This window comes from Pseudophryne corroboree, chromosome 5 (genome assembly GCF_028390025.1).
Source record: "Pseudophryne corroboree isolate aPseCor3 chromosome 5, aPseCor3.hap2, whole genome shotgun sequence".
Classification (NCBI taxonomy): domain Eukaryota; kingdom Metazoa; phylum Chordata; class Amphibia; order Anura; family Myobatrachidae; genus Pseudophryne; species Pseudophryne corroboree.
The window spans coordinates 836,397,305-836,422,778 of NC_086448.1; the positions used below are offsets into that span (position 1 = coordinate 836,397,305).

Here is a 25,474-nt window from a genome sequence, read left to right on the forward strand (position 1 = left end):
TGGATTAAACGAATAATCCATTTGCACAGCCGATCGCAAGGAGATTGACAGAAAGAGGGCGTTTGTGGGTGTCAACTGACCATTTTCTGGGAGTGGGTGTAAAAACGCAGGCGTGTCTAAGCGTTTGCACGGCGGGTGTCCGACGTCAATTCCGGGCCCGGACAGGCTGAAGTGATCGCAGCGGCTGAGTAAGTCCAGTCTACTCAGAAACTGCACAAAACTTTTTTGTTCCATCGGCTGCACAAGCGATCGCACACTTGCAAAGCGAAAATACACTACCCTATAGGCGGCGACTATCTGATCGCAGCACCGTAAAATGTCTTTCTCCGAGTCCATCTGGGGGACGCTGCGCCGTTACTAGTGGGTTAGAGGTGTGTGGTAGTGGAGTTTGGCACAGAATCTATCAAAAAGCTGCCTCCTCCCCCCTCTAACCCCTCCCATCTCCTTCCTGCTCAGCCATCACTCAGTTAACGTTTAGCCAAGCCAAAGGAGATAGACCAGATAAACCAGACAAAACTACGGGAGGGATCGCAGCGTCCCCCAGATGGACTCAGAGAAAGAGATTTTACTGTAAGTAACAAAAATCCCTATTTCTCTGTCATCCATCTGGGGGACGCTGCGCCGTTACTTGTGGGATTTCCCAAAGCAAGCTAATGAGAGGAGGGAGACGTTGACGGCATAGCCGTCTGTAAAATACGACGCCCAACAGAGGCAGTCTCCAAACCAAAAGTATGAAAACTGTAAAACTTTGTGAAAGTATGGACTGACGACCAAGTCGCCGCCCTGCACAGCTGCTCAATAGATGCACCACCGCGAACAGCCCAAGAGGCTCCAACTGCTCTAGTCGAATGAGCCCTGAGTCAGGAACCGAAACATTCGAAGACACATAAGCCTGTCTGATGGCCGAAGTTACCCAACGGGCCACAATGTTCTTGGAAGCCGGCCAACCTCGTTTGAGAGCATCAATCAATACCAACAAGGTATCCGTACGACGGAAAGACTCCGTGCGAGACAAATAAATACGTATGGCCCGGACAACATCCAGGAGGGCCAAATGGGAGTTCTCCCCAGGAGAAGCCGACGGAGTAAATGCTGGAAGGACAATGTCCTGATTTAAATGGAATGCTGAAACAACCTTTGGAAGGAAATAAGGCTTAGTCCGCAGAACCACCCGGTTCTCATGAGACACTAACAAGGGCGGCCTGCAAGAAAGAGCCGCCAACTCAGACACTCGTCTAGCTGAGGCAATAGCCAAAAGAAAAACAACTTTTTGTGTTAGATAACGTAGTTCCACAGATTCCAAAGGCTCAAATGGAGATTTTTGAAGGGCCGTAAGGACCAAGTTTAAATCCCAGGGAGGAACCGGAGGAACAAAAAGGTGGTTGAAATCGAAGTACTCCCTGCAGAAATGTCTGAACCTCTGGAATGATCGCTAGTTTCTTTTGAAAATGAACCGACAAGGCTGAAACCTGACCCTTCAGTGAAGAAAGCCTCAGGCCCTTATTGAGACCCTCCTGAAGGAAAGAGAGCAGGCGAGGAAGTCTAAACAAATGCGAAGTCAAGCCCCGCTTTTCGCACCAAGCAATGTAAATACGCCATACCCTATGTTAAATGCCGGAAGTCACCGGCTTCCTAGACCGAATCATCGTCTGTACAACAGAACGAGAAAGACCTTTTGCTTTTAAAATGTTGGATTCAAGAACCAAGCCGTCAAAGCCAGCCGACTTAAATCTGGGTGGCGACAAGGCCCTTGAAGAAGAAGATCTGGTCGCAGGGGGAGACGAAAGGGGTCTCCGACGACCATGCTGCGCAGAAGAGTGTACCACTGTCGGCGCGACCAATCTGGAGCCACCACAATTATTGCGAGACCTTCTCGCCGAATGCGTTGAAGTAGACGTGGAAGCAGTGGAATTGGCGGAAACACGTAACCCAGTTGAAACTGCCACAGAGCTGTTAGAGCATCGATCAGAAATGCTTGAGGATCCTGAGTCCGCGAGCCATAGTGAGGAAGTTTCTTGTTGAGGCGAGACGCCATTAGGTCTACGTCGGGCATTCCCCAGCGGCCCACTAGAGAGAGAAACACTTCCTGGTGAAGTTCCCATTCTCCCGGATGAATCGTGTGACGACTCAAAAAATCTGCTTCCCAGTTCTAGACTCCTGGAAGGTGAATTGCGGATATTACGGGAACCCAACGTTCCGCCCACGTGAGAATCTGAGCGACTTCTCTCATTGCGGACCAGCTGCGAGTTCCTCCCTGTTTGTTGATGTAAGCCACTGCCGTGGCATTGTCGGACTGCACACGAACTGGATGACCCTGTACCATGGTTTGAATCTGAAGGAGTGCATACCGGATCGCCCTCAATTCCAGAATGTTGATCTGTAATTTTGACTCCTGACTGTTCCAGCGCCCCTGGAAGTGATGAGTCTGGAGCACTGCTCCCCAACCGCTGAGGCTTGCGTCCGTGATGACCATCATTCAAGACCAAACCGTGAACGGCGCTCCTTTTCTCAAATTGTGACTGTGAAGCCACCAGTGAAGCGACTGACGAGTCTTTACCGACAAGCGGATCAACTGCAATTCGAGACGTGGGTCCGTCCGAGCCCAACAGCTGAGAAGCTGAGCCTGAAGAGGTCGGGCATGAAATCTGGCGTATGGGACTGCCTCGAAGGAGGACACCATCTTGCCCAACACCTGCATGCATCTGAGGACCGACACTACCGGTAAGTGTAACAGGGTCCGGATTCTGGACTGCAGATCCTGAATCTTGTCCGTAGGAAGAAACACCTTCTGGCTGTTGGTGTCGAATAAAAGTCCCAGAAAAACCATTTTCTGGGAAGAGAGTAAAGACGACTTTGGAAAGTTGATTATCCACCCGAATGACTGCAGAGTCTCTGTCGTTAGACGCAGGTTCTGAGTGAGAATCTCTGCTGTCGGGGCCTTGACCAACCGGTCGACCAAGTATGGAGTGATGTTGACCCCTTGACAACGGAGAACCGCGACGACATGACCCATGACCTTTGTAAAAACTAGAGAAGCCATAGAGAGACCAAAGGGAAGAGCCTAAAACTGAAAATGCCACGGACCGACTGCAAATCTCAGCAGAGATTGATGTCCTATCCAAATCGGGACATGTAAGTAGGCGTCTTTTATGTCTATTGAAGCCAAATATTCCCCTGGCTCCATGGCGGCGATAATTGAGCGAATGGATTATATCTTGAATTTTTGGGTTGAGAGATTCGGGTTGAGGGCTTTTAGATTCAGAATGGGTCGGAACGAACCATCCGGTTTGTCCACGAGAAAAAGACCCGAGTAAAAACCCCGACCCCTCTGAGGAGAGGGAACCGGAAGGATTACTCCATTTTGTAAGAGGGTTGCTGTTGCCTGAAGAAGAGCTTGACGTCTGGAGGGATCGTCTGGGAGAGGTGTGACGAATAGCCGGAATGGGACTGTCTCTTCGAGATCCAACATATATCCTCTGGATATGACCCCCATTACCCACCGATTTGGTTTCGACAGGAGCCACACTTCCCTGAACTGAAGTAACCGAGCCCCAACCTTCATCGATCCCTCCGGAAGACCTGAAGCGTCATGCATCAGGCTTGTCGGCAGGCTTACTGGCCGGTCTGCGAGAAGCCTGAGATCCTCTACCTCTGAATGACCCTCTTCGTGGAAATCTGGAGAAAGCACGAAAGGATTGGAAACTACCTCTGCCCTGCGTACGAAAGGACCAAAACCTTGTAGGTTTCGGTTTGTGAGGAGCAGATGGAAGAAAGGGGCTCTTTCCTCCAGTAGTATCTGAAATAATCTTCTTTAACTCCGACCCAAAAAGAAACTCCCCTTCAAAAGGAACTGCCGTCAAGGTCTGCTTTGAGTCCGAATCAGCATTCCAAACCCTAAGCCAAAAAGACCGTCTTGCTGATACTTTCAAGGCAGAAACACGGGACTGTAGCGCAACAGAATCTAACAAGGCCTCACCCACATAAGTAAGAGCCTCCGAAATCTGTTCTGCTAATTGAATGGCTTCCGACGGATCGTCCGACTGCATTCCAGATACGACCTGTGCTAGCCATTCATCCACGGCCTTAAGGACCCAGGCACCCGCCAGAACTGGACGGAGAGAGACACCTGATAAAGAAAACATAGATTTTAGTAATGCTTCTATCTTCCTATCGGTAGGGTGTTTTAAAGTCACGGACTGTACCGAAGGAATAACCGTAGCTTTTGCCAAATGTGAAATAGGAGCGTCTACCTTTGGGGCTGTCTCCCAAAATTTTGTATCTTCCTCCGTAAAAGGATATAGAAATTTTAATTTCTTAGGAGCCTGGAAACGAGAATCCGGTCTAAGCCAGGGTTCTTTTAAAATATCTGCAAAGTGAGAATAAGAAGGGAAGGCAGTAACCTGTCTCTTCTGTCGTTTGAATAAGGCAGAGGAAGTCTCCGCCACTGCCGCATCCTGAATATTAAGAATCTTACGAATGGCTTCTATTAGTAATCTAACACCTGAACTAGTAGATAGCTCCTCATCTTCCCAAGCCGAAACTTCGTCCCATTCAGGATCTACCTCCCCTTCCTCCAATGGAGATGTCAGAGAATCCAACTCCTCTCCCGGAAACGTTATAGCGGGTAACGGCTGTGGTCGTTTAGTAGCAGCGGAACTGCTGGCAGAATTTACAAACTTATTTAAAGAAAGGGTTAAATCAGTAAGACACTTGCCCATATTTTGGGCCCACAGAGGCTCCACCTGAGTCTGAGCATATTCTGCCTCCGACCTAGACTGACGCAAATCTGAAATGGCATCCACCATGTTCTTGACCCATGGGGGCATAGACTGATCTGTGGAACTTCCCTGCTGATCCGCCACTGATGCACCAGAGCACGAAGTACAGAGGGTACCTGCGTCAGCACTACCCTTAGCCAGCTTTGAGCCACACTGTGAACAGGAAAAATAAACTACTACTGAGGCCGTTTTGCCCTTTGTAGCCTTGTCCGGTTTACTGGCCATTCCGTATTCTAATTATGTTTAATATTTAGAAGTAGTAAACATGTACTATAAATCCCTAGACAAGTGACCTAGCAGTTATCTTTAGTGTCCAAGAAGGCTGACTGCTATCCCCCACTAGAGCTAGCCCACCATATACTTGCAGTTAGATGTGTGACTGTAATGAAAAACTTCCCCTGGAAGATAGTGCTCCGTGTGTGCTTGAGTAGCACAGCGTCCCCCAGTCTGCAGCCGGAGAAGATGGCGCCCCGGAGCCTTCAGGAAGCTGCAGAACAGCGAGCGCGGGCAGAGCAGGGCGGGAAGCCGTCCCTGCACGTCTGACGTAACCGCCGCGGCTATTCACTGTGTAATTGCCGAAACCGGAAGTTCGGGCTCCCGCGCGCCGCTACACACAGCGGCTGTCGCGGCAGCTTTGTGTTGGTCCCAGGGAGTGTATAACACTCTCCCGAACCTAGTCTCTGCAAGTCCCCACAACCCGATCAGTCACTCTCACTGCGGGGGGGAGGGAGAAGGTGTCCGATGCGGCGGGCGGCTGGCAGGCGGTGTGGGGGGGGGGGGGGGAGCATACATAAAAGGAGAACAATAACAGAGGGGACAGCCCAATACGGTGAGTGACAAATTATGGCTGTCCTGTAACTTATTCCTGCCGCATCCTGAAGTGAATAAAGGCCCCAGTGACCAAAGTGTGGTGGCCTCCAGCAGCAGCTCAAAGTAGGATACTAAACCTGCTCCAGTAGTACCTGTCACCTGGAAACAGGGACTAGGTACTCGAGAATAAACTCAAAAAAAAAAAAACCTAAGGAGAAAGAAAAACTGTGTCTGTACTCCACAGGCACAAAACTAAAACTGAGTGATGGCTGAGCAGGAAGGAGATGCGAGGGGTTAGAGGGGGGAGGAGGCAGCTTTTTGATAGATTCTGTGCCAAACTCCACTACCACACACACACACCTCTAACCCACAAGTAATGGCGCAGCGTTTCCCAGATGGATGACAGAGAAAATAAGAATTTACTTACCGATAATTCTATTTCTCATAGTCCGTAGTGGATGCTGGGGACTCCGAAAGGACCATGGGGAATAGCGGCTCCGCAGGAGACTGGGCACAAAAGTAAAAAGCTTTAGGACTACCTGGTGTGCACTGGCTCCTCTCCCTATGACCCTTCTCCAAGCCTCAGTTAGGATACTGTGCCCGGACGAGCGTACACAATAAGGAAGGATTTTGAATCCCGGGTAAGACTCTTACCAGCCACACCAATCAAACCGTACAACTTGTGATCTGAACCCAGTTAACAGCATGATAACAGAAGGAGCCTCTGAAAAGATGGCTCACAACAACAAAAAACCCGATTTTTGTAACAATAACTATGTACAAGTAATGCAGACAATCCGCACTTGGGATGGGCGCCCAGCATCCACTACGGACTATGAGAAATAGAATTATCGGTAAGTAAATTCTTATTTTCTCTAACGTCCTAGTGGATGCTGGGGACTCCGAAAGGACCATGGGGATTATACCAAAGCTCCCAAACGGGCGGGAGAGTGCGGATGACTCTGCAGCACCGAATGAGAGAACTCCAGGTCCTCCTCAGCCAGGGTATCAAATTTGTAGAATTTAGCAAACGTGTTTGCCCCTGACCAAGTAGCTGCTCGGCAAAGTTGTAAAGCCGAGACCCCTCGGGCAGCCGCCCAAGATGAGCCCACTTTCCTTGTGGAATGGGCTTTTACAGATTTTGGCTGTGGCAGGCCTGCCACAGAATGTGCAAGCTGAATTGTACTACAAATCCAACGAGCAATCGTCTGCTTAGAAGCAGGAGCACCCAGCTTGTTGGGTGCATACAGGATAAACAGCTAATCAGATTTTCTGACTCCAGCCGTCCTGGAAACATATATTTTCAGGGCCCTGACTACGTCCAGCAACTTGGAATCCTCCAAGTCCCTAGTAGCCGCAGGCACCACAATAGGCTGGTTTAAGTGAAATGCTGAAACCACCTTAGGGAGAAATTGAGGACGAGTCCTCAATTCTGCCCTGTCCGTATGAAAAATTAGGTAAGGGCTTTTATAGGATAAAGCCGCCAATTCTGAAACACGCCTGGCTGAAGCCAGGGCTAACAGCATTACCACTTTCCATGTGAGATATTTTATGTCCACAGTGGTGAGTGGTTCAAACCAATGTGATTTTAGGAATCCCAAAACTACATTGAGATCCCAAGGTGCCACTGGAGGCACAAAAGGAGGCTGTATATGCAGTACTCCCTTGACAAACGTCTGAACTTCAGGAACAGAAGCTAGTTCTTTTTGGAAGAATATTGACAGGGCCGAAATTTGAACCTTAATGGACCCTAATTTTAGGCCCATAGACTGTCCCGTTTGCAGGAAATGCAGGAATCGACCCAGTTGAAATTCCTCTGTAGGGGCCTTCCTGGCCTCGCACCACGCAACATATTTTCGCCAAATACGGTGATAATGTTGTACGGTCACATCCTACCTGGCTTTGATCAGGGTAGGGATGACTTCATCCGGAATGCCTTTGTCCTTCAGGATCCGGCGTTCAACCGCCATGCCGTCAAACGCAGCCGCGGTAAGTCTTGGAACAGACATGGTCCCTGCTGGAGCAGGTCCTTTCTTAGAGGTAGAGGCCACGGGTCTTCCGTGAGCATCTCTTGAATTTCCGGGTACCAAGTCCTTCTTGGCCAATCCGGAGCCACGAGTATAGTCTTTACTCCTCTCCTTCTTATGATTCTCAGTACTTTTGGTATGAGAGGAAGAGGAGGGAACACATACACTAACTGGTACACCCACGGTGTTACCAGAGCGTCCACAGCTATTGCCTGAGGGTCCCTTGACCTGGCGCAATATCTGTCCAGTTTTTTGTTGAGGCGGGACGCCATCATGTCCACCTTTGGTTTTTCCCAACGGTTCACAATCATGTGGAAGACTTCTGGGTGAAGTCCCCACTCCCCCGGGTGAAGATCGTGTCTGCTGAGGAAGTCTGCTTCCCAGTTGTCCACTCCCGGAATGAACACTGCTGACAGTGCAGTCACATGATTTTCCGCCCAGCGAAGAATCCTTGCCACTTCCGTCATTGCCCTCCTGCTTCTTGTGCCGCCCTGTCTGTTTACGTGGGCTACTGCCGTGATGTTGTCCGACTGGATCAACACCGGCTGACCCTGAAGCAGAGGTCTTGCCTGACTTAGGGCATTGTAAATGGCCCTGAGTTCCAGGATATTTATGTGAAGTGACGTTTCCATGCTTGACCACAAGCCCTGGAAATTTCTTCCTTGTGTGACTGCTCCCCAGCCCCTTAGGCTGGCATCCGTGGTCACCAGGACCCAATCCTGAATGCCGAATCTGCGGCCCTCTAGGAGATGAGCACTCTGTAACCACCACAGGAGAGACACCCTTGTCCTTGGAGACAGGGTTATCCGCTGATGCATTTGAAGATGCGATCCGGACCATTTGTCCAGCAGATCCCACTGAAAAGTTCTTGCGTGGAATCTGCCGAATGGAATCGCTTCGTAAGAAGCCACCATCTTTCCCAGGACCCTTGTGCATTGATGTACTGACACTTGGCCTGGTCTTAGGAGGTTCCTGACTAGGTCGGATAACTCCCTGGCTTTCTCTTCCGGGAGAAATACCTTTTTCTGTACTGTGTCCAGAATCATTCCTAGGAACAGCAGACGTGTCGTCGGAATCAGCTGCGATTTTGGAATATTTAGAATCCATCCGTGCTGTCGTAGTACTACTTGAGATAGTGCTACTCCGACCTCTAACTGTTCTCTGGACCTTGCCCTTATTAGGGGATCGTCCAAGTAAGGGATAATTAAGACGCCTTTTCTTCGAAGAAGAATCATCATTTCGGCCATTACCTTGGTAAAGACCCGGGGTGCCGTGGACAATCCAAACGGCAGCGTCTGAAACTGATAGTGACAGTTCTGTACCACAAACCTGAGGTACCCTTGGTGAGAAGGGCAAATTTGGACATGGAGGTAAGCATCCTTGATGTCCAGAGACACCATATAGTCCCCTTCTTCCAGGTTCGCTATCACTGCTCTGAGTGACTCCATCTTGAACTTGAACATTTTTATGTAAGTGTTCAAGGATTTCAGATTTAAAATGGGTCTCACCGAGCCGTCCGGCTTCGGTACCACAAACAGCGTGGAATAATACCCCTTTCCCTGTTGTAGGAGGGGTACCTTGATTATCACTTGCTGGGAATACAGCTTGTGAATGGCTTCCAATACCGCCTCCCTGTCGGGGGGAGACGTTGGTAAAGCAGACTTCAGGAACCGGCGAGGGGGAGACGTCTCGAATTCCAATTTGTACCCCTGAGATACTACCTGCAGGATCCAGGGGTCCACTTGCGAGTGAGCCCACTGCGCGCTGAAATTCTTGAGACGGGCCCCCACCGTGCCTGAGTCCGCTTGTAAGGCCCCAGCGTCATGCTGAGGACTTGGCAGAAGCGGGGGAGGGCTTCTGTTCGTGGGAAGAGGCTGTCTGCTGCAGTCTTTTTCCCCTTCCTCTGCCCCGGGGCAGATAGGAGTGGCCTTTTGCCCGCTTGCCCTTATGGGGACGAAAGGACTGAGCCTGAAAAGACGGTATCTTTTTCTGCTGTGAGGTGACTTGGGGTAAAAAGGTGGATTTCCCAGCCGTTGCCGTGGCCACCAGGTCCGATAGACCGCCCCCAAATAACTCCTCCCCTTTATACGGCAATACTTCCATATGCCGTTTGGAATCCGCATCACCTGACCACTGTCGCGTCCATAACCCTCTTCTGGCAGAAATGGACATCGCACTTACTCTTGATGCCAGAGTGCAAATATCCCTCTGTGCATCACGCATATATAGAAATGCATCTTTTAAATGCTCTATAGTCAATAATATATTGTCCCTATCCAGGGTATCAATATTTTCAGTCAGGGAATCCGACCAAGCCACCCCAGCACTGCACATCCAGGCTGAGGAGATTGCTGGTCGCAGTATAATACCAGTATGTGTGTATATACTTTTTAGGATATTTTCCAGCTTCCTATCAGCTGGTTCCTTGAGGGCGGCCGTATCAGGAGACGGTAACGCCACTTGTTTTGATAAGCGTGTGAGCGCCTTATCCACTCTAGGGGGTGTTTCCCAACGCGCCCTAACCTCTGGCGGGAAAGGGTATAATGCCAATAATTTTTTAGAAATTAGCAGTTTTTTATCGGGGGAAACCCACGCTTCATCACACACTTCATTTAATTCATCTGATTCAGGAAAAACTACGGGTAGTTTTTTCACACCCCACATAATACCCTTTTTTGTGGTACTTGTAGTATCAGAAATGTTCAAAACCTCCTTCATTGCCGTGATCATGTAACGTGTGGCCCTACTGGAAAATACGTTCGTTTCCTCACCGTCGACACTGGAGTCAGTGTCCGTGTCAGTGTCTGTATCGACCTGAGGTAACGGGCGTTTTATAGCCCCTGACGGTGTTTGAGACGCCTGTACAGGTATTAACTGATTTGCCGGCTGTCTCATGTCGTCAACAGTCTTTTGTAAAGTGCCGACACTATCACGTAATTCTTTCCATAAGACCATCCAGTCAGGTGTCGACTCCCTAGGGGGTGACATCACTAACACAGGCAATTGCTCCGCCTCCACACCATTTTCCTCCTCATACATGTCGACACAGCGTACCGACACACAGCACACACACAGGGAATGCTCTGATAGAGGACAGGACCCCACTAGCCCTTTGGGGAGACAGAGGGAGAGTTTGCCAGCACACACCAGAGCGCTATATATATACAGGGATAACCTTATATAAGTGTTTTTCCCTAATATAGCTGCTGTATATATTAATATGCCAATTTAGTGCCCCCCCTCTCTTGTTTTACCCTGTTTCTGTAGTGCAGGACTGCAGGGGAGAGTCAGGGAGCCTTCCTCCAACGGAGCTGTGAGGAAAAAATAAGAATTTACTTACCGATAATTCTATTTCTCGGAGTCCGTAGTGGATGCTGGGGTTCCTGAAAGGACCATGGGGAATAGCGGCTCCGCAGGAGACAGGGCACAAAAAGTAAAGCTTTTCCAGATCAGGTGGTGTGCACTGGCTCCTCCCCCTATGACCCTCCTCCAGACTCCAGTTAGGTACTGTGCCCGGACGAGCGTACACAATAAGGTAGGATTTTGAATCCCGGGTAAGACTCATACCAGCCACACCAATCACACCGTACAACTTGTGATCTAAACCCAGTTAACAGTATGATAACAGAGGAGCCTCTGAAAGATGGCTCCCTAAACAATAACCCGAATTAGTTAACAATAACTATGTACAAGTATTGCAGATAATCCGCACTTGGGATGGGCGCCCAGCATCCACTACGGACTCCGAGAAATAGAATTATCGGTAAGTAAATTCTTATTTTCTCTATCGTCCTAGTGGATGCTGGGGTTCCTGAAAGGACCATGGGGATTATACCAAAGCTCCCAAACGGGCGGGAGAGTGCGGATGACTCTGCAGCACCGAATGAGAGAACTCCAGGTCCTCCTTTGCCAGGGTATCAAATTTGTAGAATTTTACAAACGTGTTCTCCCCTGACCACGTAGCTGCTCGGCAGAGTTGTAATGCCGAGACCCCTCGGGCAGCCGCCCAAGATGAGCCCACCTTCCTTGTGGAATGGGCCTTAACAGATTTAGGCTGTGGCAGGCCTGCCACAGAATGTGCAAGTTGAATTGTGTTACAAATCCAACGAGCAATCGACTGCTTAGAAGCAGGTGCACCCAACTTGTTGGGTGCATACAGTATAAACAGCGAGTCAGATTTTCTGACTCCAGCCGTCCTTGAAATGTATATTTTTAAAGCTCTGACAACGTCCAACAACTTGGAGTCCTCCAAGTCGCTTGTAGCCGCAGGCACTACAATAGGCTGGTTCAGGTGAAACGCTGATACCACCTTAGGGAGAAAATGCGGACGCGTCCGCAGCTCTGCCCTATCCGAATGGAAAATTAAATAAGGGCTTTTATAAGATAAAGCCGCCAGTTCAGATACTCTCCTGGCGGACGCCAGGGCCAGTAACAGTCACTTTCCATGTGAGATATTTCAAATCCACATTTTTTAGTGGTTCAAACCAATGGGATTTGAGGAAATCTAAAACTACATTTAGATCCCACGGTGCCACCGGAGGCACCACAGGAGGCTGTATATGCAGTACTCCTTTGACAAAAGTCTGGACCTCAGGAACTGAGGCCAATTCTTTTTGGAAGAATATTGACAGGGCCGAAATTTGAACCTTAATAGATCCCAATTTGAGACCCATAGACAATCCTGATTGCAGGAAATGTAGGAAACGACCCAGTTGAAATTCCTCCGTCGGAGTACTCCGATCCTCGCACCACGCAACATATTTCCGCCAAATGCGGTGATAATGCTTCGCGGTGACTTCCTTTCTTGCCTTAATCAAGGTAGGAATGACTTCTTCTGGAATGCCTTTTCCTTTTAGGATCTGGCGTTCAACCGCCATGCCGTCAAACGCAGCCGCGGTAAGTCTTGGAATAGACACGGTCCCTGCTGAAGCAGGTCCTGTCTTAGAGGTAGAGGCCACGGATCGTCCGTGACCATCTCTTGAAGTTCCGGGTACCAAGACCTTCTTGGCCAATCCGGAGCCACTAGTATCGTTCTTACTCCGCTTTGCCGTATGATTCTCAATACCTTTGGTATGAGAGGCAGAGGAGGAAACACATACACCGACTGGTACACCCAAGGTGTTACCAGCGCGTCCACAGCTATTGCCTGCGGATCTCTTGACCTGGCGCAATACCTGTCCAGTTTTTTGTTGAGGCGAGACGCCATCATGTCCACCATTGGTCTTTCCCAACGGTTTATTAGCATGTGGAAAACTTCTGGATGAAGTCCCCACTCTCCCGGGTGAAGATCGTGTCTGCTGAGGAAGTCTGCTTCCCAGTTGTCCACTCCCGGGATGAACACTGCTGACAGTGCTATCACGTGATTCTCCGCCCAGCGAAGGATCCTGGCAGCTTCTGCCATTGCACTCCTGCTTCTTGTGCCGCCCTGTCTGTTTACATGGGCGACTGCCGTGATGTTGTCCGACTGGATCAACACCGGTCTTCCTTGAAGCAGAGGTTCCGCCTGGCTTAGAGCATTGTAGATTGCTCTTAGTTCCAGAATGTTTATGTGAAGAGACTTTTCCAGGCTCGACCACACTCCCTGGAAGTTTCTTCCTTGTGTGACTGCTCCCCAGCCTCTCAGGCTGGCGTCCGTGGTCACCAGGATCCAATCCTGTATGCCGAATCTGCGGCCCTCCAATAGATGAGCCCTCTACAACCACCACAGAAGAGATACCCTTGTCCTTGGAGACAGGGTTAGCCGCAGGTGCATCTGAAGATGCGTGCATTGATGTACAGACACCTTTCCTGGTTTTAGGAGATTCCTGACCAGGTCGGATAACTCCTTGGCTTTTTCCTCGGGAAGAAAAACCTTTTTCTGAACCGTGACCAGAATCATCCCTAGGAACAGCAGACGAGTTGTCGGCATTAATTGGGATTTTGGAATATTCAGAATCCATCCGTGCTGCTTTAGCACCTCTTGAGATATTGCTAATCCCATCTCTAGCTGTTCTCTGGACCTTGCCCTTATTAGGAGATCGTCCAAGTATGGGATAATTAATACGCCTTTTCTTCGAAGAAGAATCATCATCTCGGCCATTACCTTTGTAAAGACCCGAGGTGCCGTGGACAAACCAAACGGCAGCGTCTGAAACTGATAGTGACAGTTTTGTACAACGAACCTGAGGTACCCCTGGTGTGAGGGGTAAATTGGAACGTGGAGATACGCATCCTTGATGTCCAAGGATACCATAAAGTCCCCTTCTTCCAGGTTCGCTATCACTGCTCTGAGTGACTCCATCTTGAACTTGAACTTCTTTATGTACAGGTTCAAGGACTTCAGATTTAGAATAGGCCTTACCGAGCCATCCGGCTTCGGTACCACAAATAGAGTGGAATAATACCCCTTCCCTTGTTGTAGAAGAGGTACCTTGACTATCACCTGCTGAGAGTACAGCTTGTGAATGGCTTCCAAAACCGTCTCCCTTTCGGAAGGGGACGTTGGTAAAGCAGACTTCAGGAAACGGCGAGGTGGATCTGTCTCTAATTTCAACCTGTACCCCTGAGATATTATCTGCAGGATCCAGGGATCTACCTGCGAGTGAGCCCACTGCGCGCTGTAATTTTTGAGACGACCTCCCACCGTCCCCGAGTCCGCTTGAGAAGCCCCAGCGTCATGCTGAGGCTTTTGTAGAAGCCGGGGAGGGCTTCTGTTCCTGGGAAGGAGCTGCCTGTTGCTGTCTCTTCCCCCTTCCTCTGCCTCGTGGCAGATATGAATATCCCTTTGCTCTCTTATTTTTAAAGGAACGAAAGGGCTGCGGTTGAAAAGTCGGTGCCTTTTTCTGTTGGGGAGTGACTTGAGGTAGAAAGGTGGATTTCCCGGCTGTAGCCGTGGCCACCAAATCTGATAGACCGACTCCAAATAACTCCTCCCCTTTATACGGCAAAACTTCCATATGCCGTTTTGAATCCGCATCGCCTGTCCACTGTCGCGTCCATAAAGCTCTTCTGGCCGAAATGGACATAGCACTTACCCGTGATGCCAGTGTGCAGATATCCCTCTGTGCATCACGCATATAAAGAAATGCATCCTTTATTTGTTCTAACGACAGTAAAATATTGTCCCTGTCCAGGGTATCAATATTTTCAATCAGGGACTCTGACCAAACTACCCCAGCACTGCACATCCAGGCAGTCGCTATAGCTGGTCGTAGTATAACACCTGCATGTGTGTATATACTTTTTTGGATATTTTCCATCCTCCTATCTGATGGATCTTTAAGTGCGGCCGTCTCAGGAGAAGGTAACGCCACTTGTTTTGATAAGCGTGTTAGCGCCTTGTCCACCCTAGGAGGTGTTTCCCAGCGCTCCCTAACCTCTGGCGGGAAAGGGTATAATGCCAATAATTTCTTTGAAATTATCAGCTTTTTATCAGGGGCAACCCACGCTTCATCACACACGTCATTTAATTCTTCTGATTCAGGAAAAACTATAGGTAGTTTTTTCACACCCCACATAATACCCTGTTTAGTGGTACCTGTAGTATCAGCTAAATGTAACGCCTCCTTCATTGCCAAAATCATATAACGTGTGGCCCTACTGGAAAATACGGTTGATTCGTCACCGTCACCACTGGAATCAGTGCCTGTGTCTGGGTCTGTGTCGACCGACTGAGGCAAAGGGCGTTTTACAGCCCCTGACGGTGTTTGAGGCGCCTGGACAGGCACTAATTGATTGTCCGGCCGCCTCATGTCGTCAAACGACTGCTTTAGCGTGTTGACACTATCCCGTAATTCCATAAATAAAGGCATCCATTCTGGTGTCGACCCCCTAGGAGGTGACATCCCCATATTTGGCAATTGCTCCGCCTCCACACCAATATCGTCCTCATACATGTCGACACACACGTACCGACACACAGCAGACACACAGGGAATGCTCTAAACGAAGACAGGACCCACTAGCCCTTTGGGGAGACAGAGGGAGAGTCTGCCAGCACACACCAAAAAGCGCTATATATGACAGGGATAGCCTTATAATAAGTGCTCCCTTATAGCTGCTTTATATATATCAAGATATTGCCATTAAATTTGCCCCCCCTCTCTGTTTTACCCTGTTTCTGTAGTGCAGTGCAGGGGAGAGACCTGGGAGCCGTCCTGACCAGCGGAGCTGTGAGAGGAAATGGCGCCGTGTGCTGAGGAGATAGGCCCCGCCCCTTTTTCGGCGGGCTCGTCTCCCGCTATTTTGTGAATACAGGCAGGGGTTAAATATCTCCATATAGCCTCTGGGGGCTATATGTGAGGTATTTTTAGCTTTTATATAGGTTTACATTTGCCTCCCAGGGCGCCCCCCCCCAGCGCCCTGTACCCTCAGTGACTGCGTGTGAAGTGTGCTGAGAGGAAAATGGCGCACAGCTGCAGTGCTGTGCGCTACCTTTAGAAGACTGCAGGAGTCTTCAGCCGCCGATTCTGGACCTCTTCTTACTTCAGCATCTGCAAGGGGGCCGGCGGCGCGGCTCCGGTGACCATCCAGGCTGTACCTGTGATCGTCCCTCTGGAGCTGATGTCCAGTAGCCAAGAAGCCAATCCATCCTGCACGCAGGTGAGTTCACTTCTTCTCCCCTCTGTCCCTCGTTGCAGTGATCCTGTTGCCAGCAGGAATCACTGTAAAATAAAAAACCTAAGCTAAACTTTCTCTAAGCAGCTCTTTATGAGAGCCACCTAGAATTGCACCCTTCTCGGCCGGGCACAAAAATCTAACTGGAGTCTGGAGGAGGGTCATAGGGGGAGGAGCCAGTGCACACCACCCGATCTGGAAAAGCTTTACTTTTTGTGCCCTGTCTCCTGCGGAGCCGCTATTCCCCATGGTCCTTTCAGGAACCCCAGCATCCACTAGGACGATAGAGAAAATGGCGCCAGTGTGCTGAGGAGATAGGCTCCGCCCCCTTCTCGGCGGCCTTTCTCCCGCTTTTTAATGGAAAAATTGGCAGGGGTTAAATGCATCCATATAGCCCAGGAGCTATATGTGATGTATTTTTTGCCAAAAAAAGGTTTTTTTATTGCGTCTCAGGGCGCCCCCCCCAGCGCCCTGCACCCACAGTGACCGGAGTGTGAAGTGTGCTGAGAGCAATGGCGCACAGCTGCGGTGCTGTGCGCTACCTTATTGAAGACAGGACGTCTTCTGCCGCCGATTTTCCGGACCTCTTCACTCTTCTGGCTCTGTAAGGGGGCCGGCGGCGCGGCTCCGGGACCCATCTATGGCTGGGCCTGTGATCGTCCCTCTGGAGCTAATGTCCAGTAGCCTAAGAAGCCCAATCCACTCTGCACGCAGGTGAGTTCGCTTCTTCTCCCCTTAGTCCCTCGGTGCAGTGAGCCTGTTGCCAGCAGGTCTCACTGAAAATAAAAAACCTACTTTAAACTTTTACACTAAGCAGCTCAGGAGAGCCCCTTAGCCTGCACCCGTCTCGTTCGGGCACAAAAATCTAACTGAGGCTTGGAGGAGGGTCATAGGGGGAGGAGCCAGTGCACACCAGGTAGTCCTAAAGCTTTTTACTTTTGTGCCCAGTCTCCTGCGGAGCCGCTATTCCCCATGGTCCTTTCGGAGTCCCCAGCATCCACTAGGACGTTAGAGAAAAGTTGCTAGCGATAAACTCGGAATGACCCCCTGTGTGTTCCGGACAGAGGGCAACACCTGGGATGTGTTGGTGTACACTATCAATACAACCCGCCAGTGTCTCCACCGGTAATACTACTCTACATAGAAAGCCAGTGCCCCCTCAGGTAGCATTACCTATACAGGCTGCCCGTGCCCCCTCAGGTAGCGTTACCTATACAGGCTGCCCGTGCCCCCTCAGGTAGCGTTACCTATACAGGCTGCCCGTGCCCCCTCAGGTAGTATTACCTATACAGGCTGTCAGGGTCCCCTCAGGTAGCGTTACCTATACAGTATGTCCGTGCCCCCTCAGGTAGCATTACCTATACAGGCTGTCAGGGTCCCCTCAGGTAGCGTTACCTATACAGTATGTCCGTGCCCCCTCAGGTAGCATTAACTATACAGGCTGTTCGTGTCCCCTCAGGTAGCGTTACCTATACAGGCTGTCCGTGTCCCCTCCCTCAGGTAGCGTTACCTATACAGGCTGTCCGTTCCCCCTCAGGTAGCATTTCCTATACAGGCTGTCTGCGCCCCTCAGCCCCTCCGGTAGCCTTACCTATACAGGCTGTCAGGGTCCCCTCAGGTAGCGTTACCTATATAGGCAGTCAGGGTCCCCTCAGGTAGCGTTACCTATATAGGCAGTCAGGGTCCCCTCAGGTAGCGTTACCTATACAGGCTGTCCACGCCCCTCAGGTAGCCTTACCTATACAGGCTGTCAGGGTCCCCTCAGGTAGCGTTACCTATACAGGCTGTCAGTGTCCCCTCAAGTAGCGTTACCTATACTGGCTGTCAGTGTCCCCTCAGGTAGCGTTACCTATACAGGCTGTCAGGGTCCCCTCAGGTAGCGTTACCTATACAGGTTGTCAGGGTCCCATCAGGAAGCGTTACCTATACAGGATGTCAGGGTCCCATCAGGTAGCGTTAACTATACTGGCTGTCAGTGTCCCCTCTGGTAGCGTTACTTATACAGGACGTCCATATGCCCTCAGGTAGCGTTAACTATACAGGCTGTCCGTGTCCCCTCAGGTAGCGTTACCTATACAGGCTGTCAGTGTCCCCTCAGGTAGCGTTACCTATACTGGCTGCCAGGGTCCCCTCCCTCAAGTAGCGTTACCTATACAGGCTGTCAGGGTCCCCTCAAGTAGCGTTACCTATACTGGCTGTCAGTGTCCCCTCAGGTAGCGTTACCTATACAGGCTGTCAGGGTCCCCTCAGGTAGCGTTACCTATACAGGTTGTCAGGGTCCCATCAGGAAGCGTTACCTATACAGGATGTCAGGGTCCCATCAGGTAGCGTTAACTATACTGGCTGTCAGTGTCCCCTCTGGTAGCGTTACTTATACAGGACGTCCATATGCCCTCAGGTAGCGTTAACTATACAGGCTGTCCGTGTCCCCTCAGGTAGCGTTACCTATACAGGCTGTCAGTGTCCCCTCAGGTAGCGTTACCTATACTGGCTGCCAGGGTCCCCTCCCTCAAGTAGCGTTACCTATACAGGCTGTCAGGGTCCCCTCAGGTAGCGTTACCTATACAGGATGTCAGGGTCCCATCAGGTAGCGTTACCTATACTGGCTGTCAGTGTCCCCTCAGGTAGCGTTACCTATACAGGACGTCCGTATGTCCTCAGGTAGCGTTCCCTATACAGGACGTCCGTATGTCCTCAGGTAGCGTTCCCTATACAGGACGTCCATATACCCTCAGGTAGGGTTACCTATACAGGCTGTCCGTGTCCCCTCAGGTAGCGTTACCTATACAGGCTGTCCGTGTCCCCTCAGGTAGCGTTACCTATACAGGATGTCAGGGTCCCCTCAGGTAGCGTTACCTGTAGAGGCAGTCAGGGTCCCCTCAGGTAGCGTTACCTATATAGGCTGTCCGTGTCCCCTCAGGTAGTGTTACCTATACAGGCTGTCCGTTCCCCATCAGGTAGCGTTACCTATACAGGCTGCCCGTTCCCCATGAGGTAGCGTTACCTATACAGGCTGTCAGGGTCCCCTCAGGTAGCGTTACCTATACAGGATGTCCGGGTCCCCTCAGGTAGCGTTACCTATACAGGATGTCAGGGTCCCCTCAGGTAGCGTTACCTATACAGGATGTCAGGGTCCCCTCAGGTAGCGTTACCTATACAGGATGTCAGGGCCCCTCAGGTAGCGTTACCTATACAGGATGTCAGGGCCCCTCAGGTAGCGTTACCTATACAGGCTGTCAGTGTCCCCTCAGGTAGCGTTACCTATACAGGATGTCCGGGTCCCCTCAGGTAGCGTTACCTATACAGGATGTCAGGGTCCCCTCAGGTAGCCTTACCTATACAGGATGTCAGGGTCCCCTCAGGTAGCCTTACCTATACAGGATGTCAGGGTCCCCTCAGGTAGCCTTACCTATACAGGATGTCAGGGTCCCCTCAGGTAGCCTTACCTATACAGGATGTCAGGGTCCCCTCAGGTAGCGTTACCTATACTGGCCGTCAGGGTCCCCTCAGGTAGCGTTACCTATACTGGCTGCCAGGGTCCCCTCCCTCAAGTAGCGTTACCTATACAGGCTGTCAGGGTCCCCTCAGGTAGCGTTACCTATACAGGCTGTCAGTGTCCCCTCAGGTAGCGTTACCTATACAGGATGCCCGGGTCCCCTCAGGTAGTGTTACCTATACAGGATGTCAGGGTCCCCTCAGGTAGTGTTACCTATACAGGATGTCAGGGTCCCCTCAGGTAGCGTTACCTAAACTGGCTGTCAGGGTCCCCTCAGGTAGCGTTACCTATAAAGGCTGTCAGTGTCCCCTCAGGTAGCCTTACCTATACAGGCTGTCCGGGTCCCCTCAGGTAGTGTTACCTATACAGGCTGTCAGGGTCCCCTCAGGTAGTGTTACCTATACAGGATGTCAGTGTCCCCTCAGGTAGCGTTACCTATACAGGCTGTCAGTGTCCCCTCAGGTAGCCTTACCTATACAGGATGTCAGGGTCCCCTCAGGTAGCGTTACCTATACTGGCTGTCAGGGTCCCCTCAGGTAGCGTTACCTATAAAGGCTGTCAGGGTCCCCTCAGGTAGCGTTACCTATAAAGACTGTCAGTGTCCCCTCAGGTAGCGTTACCTATACAGGCTGCCCGTGCCCCCTCAGGTAGAGTTACCTATACAGGATGTCCGGGTCCCCTCAGGTAGCGTTACCTATACAGGCTGTCAGGGTCCCCTCAGGTAGTGTTACCTATACAGGATGTCCGGGTCCCCTCAGGTAACGTTACCTATACTGGCTGTCAGGGTACCCTCAGGTAGCGTTACCTATACTGGCTGTCAGGGTACCCTCAGGTAGCGTTACCTATAAAGGCTGTCAGGGTCCCCTCAGGTAGCGTTACCTATAAAGACTGTCAGTGTCCCCTCAGGTAGCGTTACCTATACAGGCTGCCCGTGCCCCCTCAGGTAGCATTACCTATACAGGATGTCCGGGTCCCCTCAGGTAGCGTTACCTATACAGGCTGTCAGTGTCCCCTCAGGTAGCGTTACCTATAAAAGATGTCAGTGTCCCCTCAGGTAGCATTAACTATACAGGCTGTTCGTGTTCCCTCAGGTAGCGTTACCTATACAGGCTGTCCGTGTCCCCTCCCTCAGGTAGCGTTACCTATACAGGCTGTCCGTGTCCCCTCCCTCAGGTAGTTACCTATACAGGCTGTCCGTTCCCCCTCAGGTAGCATTTCCTATACAGGCTGTCTGCGCCCCTCAGCCCCTCAGGTAGCCTTACCTATACAGGCTGTCAGGGTCCCCTCAGGTAGCGTTACCTATATAGGCAGTCAGGGTCCCCTCAGGTAGCGTTACCTATACAGGCTGTCCACGCCCCTCAGGTAGCCTTACCTATACAGGCTGTCAGGGTCCCCTCAGGTAGCCTTACCTATACAGGCTGTCAGGGTCCCCTCAGGTAGCGTTACCTATACTGGCTGTCAGGGTCCCCTCAGGTAGCGTTACCTATACTGGCTGTCAGGGTCCCCTCAGGTAGCGTTGCCTATACAGGATGTCCGGGTCCCCTCAGGTAGTGTTACCTATAAAGGATGTCAGGGTCCCCTCAGGTAGTGTTACCTATACAGGATGTCAGGGTCCCCTCAGGTAGCCTTACCTATACAGGCTGTCAGGGTCCCCTCAGGTAGTGTTACCTATACAGGATGTCCGGGTCCCCTCAGGTAACGTTACCTATACTGGCTGTCAGGGTACCCTCAGGTAGCGTTACCTATACTGGCTGTCAGGGTACCCTCAGGTAGCGTTACCTATAAAGGCTGTCAGGGTCCCCTCAGGTAGCGTTACCTATAAAGACTGTCAGTGTCCCCTCAGGTAGCGTTACCTATACAGGCTGCCCGTGCCCCCTCAGGTAGCATTACCTATACAGGATGTCCGGGTCCCCTCAGGTAGCGTTACCTATACAGGCTGCCCGTGCCCCCTCAGGTAGCATTACCTATACAGGATGTCCGGGTCCCCTCAGGTAGCGTTACCTATAAAGATGTCAGTGTCCCCTCAGGTAGCATTAACTATACAGGCTGTTCGTGTTCCCTCAGGTAGCGTTACCTATACAGGCTGTCCGTGTCCCCTCCCTCAGGTAGCGTTACCTATACAGGCTGTCCGTGTCCCCTCCCTCAGGTAGTTACCTATACAGGCTGTCCGTTCCCCCTCAGGTAGCATTTCCTATACAGGCTGTCTGCGCCCCTCAGCCCCTCAGGTAGCCTTACCTATACAGGCTGTCAGGGTCCCCTCAGGTAGCGTTACCTATATAGGCAGTCAGGGTCCCCTCAGGTAGCGTTACCTATACAGGCTGTCCACGCCCCTCAGGTAGCCTTACCTATACAGGCTGTCAGGGTCCCCTCAGGTAGCCTTACCTATACAGGCTGTCAGGGTCCCCTCAGGTAGCGTTACCTATACTGGCTGTCAGGGTCCCCTCAGGTACCGTTACCTATAAAGGCTGTCAGGGTCCCCTCAGGTAGCGTTACCTATAAAGGATGTCAGGGTCCCCTCAGGTAGTGTTACCTATACAGGATGTCAGGGTCCCCTCAGGTAGCCTTACCTATACAGGATGTCAGGGTCCCCTCAGGTAGCGTTACCTATACTGGCTGTCAGGGTCCCCTCAGGTACCGTTACCTATAAAGGCTGTCAGGGTCCCCTCAGGTAGCGTTACCTATACAGGATGTCAGTGTCCCCTCAGGTAGCATTACCTATACAGGCTGTCAGGGTCCCCTCAGGTAGCGTTACCTATACAGTATGTCCGTGCCCCCTCAGGTAGCATTACCTATACAGGCTGTCAGGGTCCCCTCAGGTAGCGTTACCTATACAGTATGTCCGTGCCCCCTCAGGTAGCATTAACTATACAGGCTGTTCGTGTCCCCTCAGGTAGCGTTACCTATACAGGCTGTCCGTGTCCCCTCCCTCAGGTAGCGTTACCTATACAGGCTGTCCGTGTCCCCTCCCTCAGGTAGTGTTACCTATACAGGCTGTCCGTTCCCCCTCAGGTCGCATTTCCTATACAGGCTGTCTGCGCCCCTCAGGTAGCCTTACCTATACAGGCTGTCAGGGTCCCCTCAGGTAGCGTTACCTATATAGGCAGTCAGGGTCCCCTCATGTAGCGTTACCTATACAGGCTGTCCACGCCCCTCAGGTAGCGTTACCTATACAGGCTGTCAGTGTCCCCTCAGGTAGCGTTACCTATACTGGCTGTCAGTGTCCCCTCAGGTAGCGTTACCTATACAGGCTGTCAGGGTCCCCTCAGGTAGCGTTAACTATACAGGATGTCAGGGTCCCATCAGGTAGCGTTACCTATACGGGCTGTCCGTGTCCCCTCAGGTAGCGTTACCTATACAGGATGTCAGGGTCCCATCAGGTAGCGTTATCTATACTGGCTGTCAGTGTCCCCTCAGGTAGCGTTACCTATACAGGACGTCCGTATGTCCTCAGGTAGCGTTCCCTATACAGGACGTCCATATGCCCTCAGGTAGGGTTACCTATACAGGCTGTCCGTGTCCCCTCAGGTAGCGTTACCTTTACAGGCTGTCCGTGTCCCCTCAGGTAGCGTTACCTATACAGGATGTCAGTGTCCCCTCAGGTAGCGTTACCTGTACAGGCAGTCAGGGTCCCCTCAGGTAGCGTTACCTATATAGGCTGTCCGTGTCCCCTCAGGTAGTGTTACCTATACAGGCTGTCCGTTCCCCATCAGGTAGCGTTACCTATACAGGCTGCCCGTTCCCCATGAGGTAGCGTTACCTATACAGGCTGTCAGGGTCCCCTCAGGTAGCGTTACCTATACAGGATGTCAGGGTCCCCTCAGGTAGCGTTACCTATACAGGATGCCCGGGTCCCCTCAGGTAGTGTTACCTATACAGGCTGTCAGTGTCCCCTCAGGTAGCCTTATCTATACAGGATGTCAGGGTCCCCTCAGGTAGCCTTACCTATACAGGATGTCAGGGTCCCCTCAGGTAGCGTTACCTATACAGGCTGTCAGGGTCCCCTCAGGTAGCGTTACCTATACAGGATGTCAGTGTCCCCTCAGGTAGCGTTACCTATACAGGATGTCAGGGTCCCCTCAGGTAGCGTTACCTATACAGGCTGTCAGTGTCCCCTCAGGTAGCGTTACCTATACTGGCTGTCAGTGTCCCCTCAGGTAGCGTTACCTATACAGGCTGTCAGTGTCCCCTCAAGTAGCGTTACCTATACAGGATGTCAGTGTCCCCTCAAGTAGCGTTACCTATACTGGCTGTCAGTGTCCCCTCAAGTAGCGTTACCTATACAAGATGTCAGTGTCCCCTCAGGTAGCGTTACCTATACAGGCTGTCAGTGTCCCCTCAAGTAGCGTTACCTATACAAGATGTCAGTGTCCCCTCAGGTAGCCTTACCTATACAGGATGTCAGGGTCCCCTCAGGTAGCGTTACCTATACTGGCTGTCAGTGTCCCCTCAGGTAGCGTTACCTATACAGGCTGTCAGTGTCCCCTCAGATAGCGTTACCTATACTGGCTGTCAGTGTCCCCTCAGGTAGCGTTACCTATACAGGCTGTCAGTGTCCCCTCAGATAGCGTTACCTATACAGGCTGTCCGTGTCCCCTCAGGTAGCGTTACCTATACTGGCTGCCAGGGTTCCCTCCCTCAAGTAGCGTTACCTATACAGGCTGTCAGGGTCCCCTCAGGTAGCGTTACCTATACAGGATGTCAGGGTCCCATCAGGTAGCGTTATCTATACTGGCTGTCAGTGTCCCCTCAGGTAGCGTTACCTATACAGGACGTCCGTATGTCCTCAGGTAGCGTTCCCTATACAGGACGTCCATATGCCCTCAGGTAGGGTTACCTATACAGGCTGTCCGTGTCCCCTCAGGTAGCGTTACCTTTACAGGCTGTCCGTGTCCCCTCAGGTAGCGTTACCTATACAGGATGTCAGTGTCCCCTCAGGTAGCGTTACCTGTACAGGCAGTCAGGGTCCCCTCAGGTAGCGTTACCTATATAGGCTGTCCGTGTCCCCTCAGGTAGTGTTACCTATACAGGCTGTCCGTTCCCCATCAGGTAGCGTTACCTATACAGGCTGCCCGTTCCCCATGAGGTAGCGTTACCTATACAGGCTGTCAGGGTCCCCTCAGGTAGCGTTACCTATACAGGATGTCCGGGTCCCCTCAGGTAGCGTTACCTATACAGGATGTCAGGGTCCCCTCACCTATACTGGATGTCCGGGTCCCCTCAGGTAGTGTTACCTATACAGGATGTCAGGGTCCCCTCAGGTAGCGTTATCTATACAGGCTGTCAGTGTCCCCTCAGGTAGCGTTACCTATACAGGCTGTCAGTGTCCTCTCAGATAGCGTTACCTATACTGGCTGTCAGTGTCCCCTCAGGTAGCGTTACCTATACAGGCTGTCAGTGTCCCCTCAGATAGTGTTACCTATACAGGCTGTCCGTGTCCCCTCAGGTAGTGTTAAATACCTGACTTTTATTACCATTTACTTTGGCTCATTACACCTACAGTAATATTGTCCGTCAGGGCTGACACATGTGGGTATACCGAGTGCTCAAGGTTTGTGCAATTACAGCTTATCTGTATCTCATCACTCCCGGCCATACAGTGCACACTGTGTGTATCTTACTAACGCAGCACAGAGCATATGGCGGACATTCATCTAACACACTCCCAGCAGCACTGTGCTCAGTCCCCTGGGAGTTATCGGTGTGATAACGTCTGAGGCACATTTATCATTGTAAGAAGCGGAGTTATGTATCTATAGCCTACCATCCTA

The 25,474-nt window shown here is 51.2% G+C and overlaps 1 protein-coding gene across 1 annotated transcript in view; it reads right to left on the minus strand.

Moving 5' to 3' along the window:
• Nucleotides 1–25,474, minus strand: part of PTPN23 (protein tyrosine phosphatase non-receptor type 23) — a 109,599-nt gene that overhangs the window by 79,128 nt on the left and 4,997 nt on the right. The gene's annotated exons all lie outside the window — the stretch shown is intronic.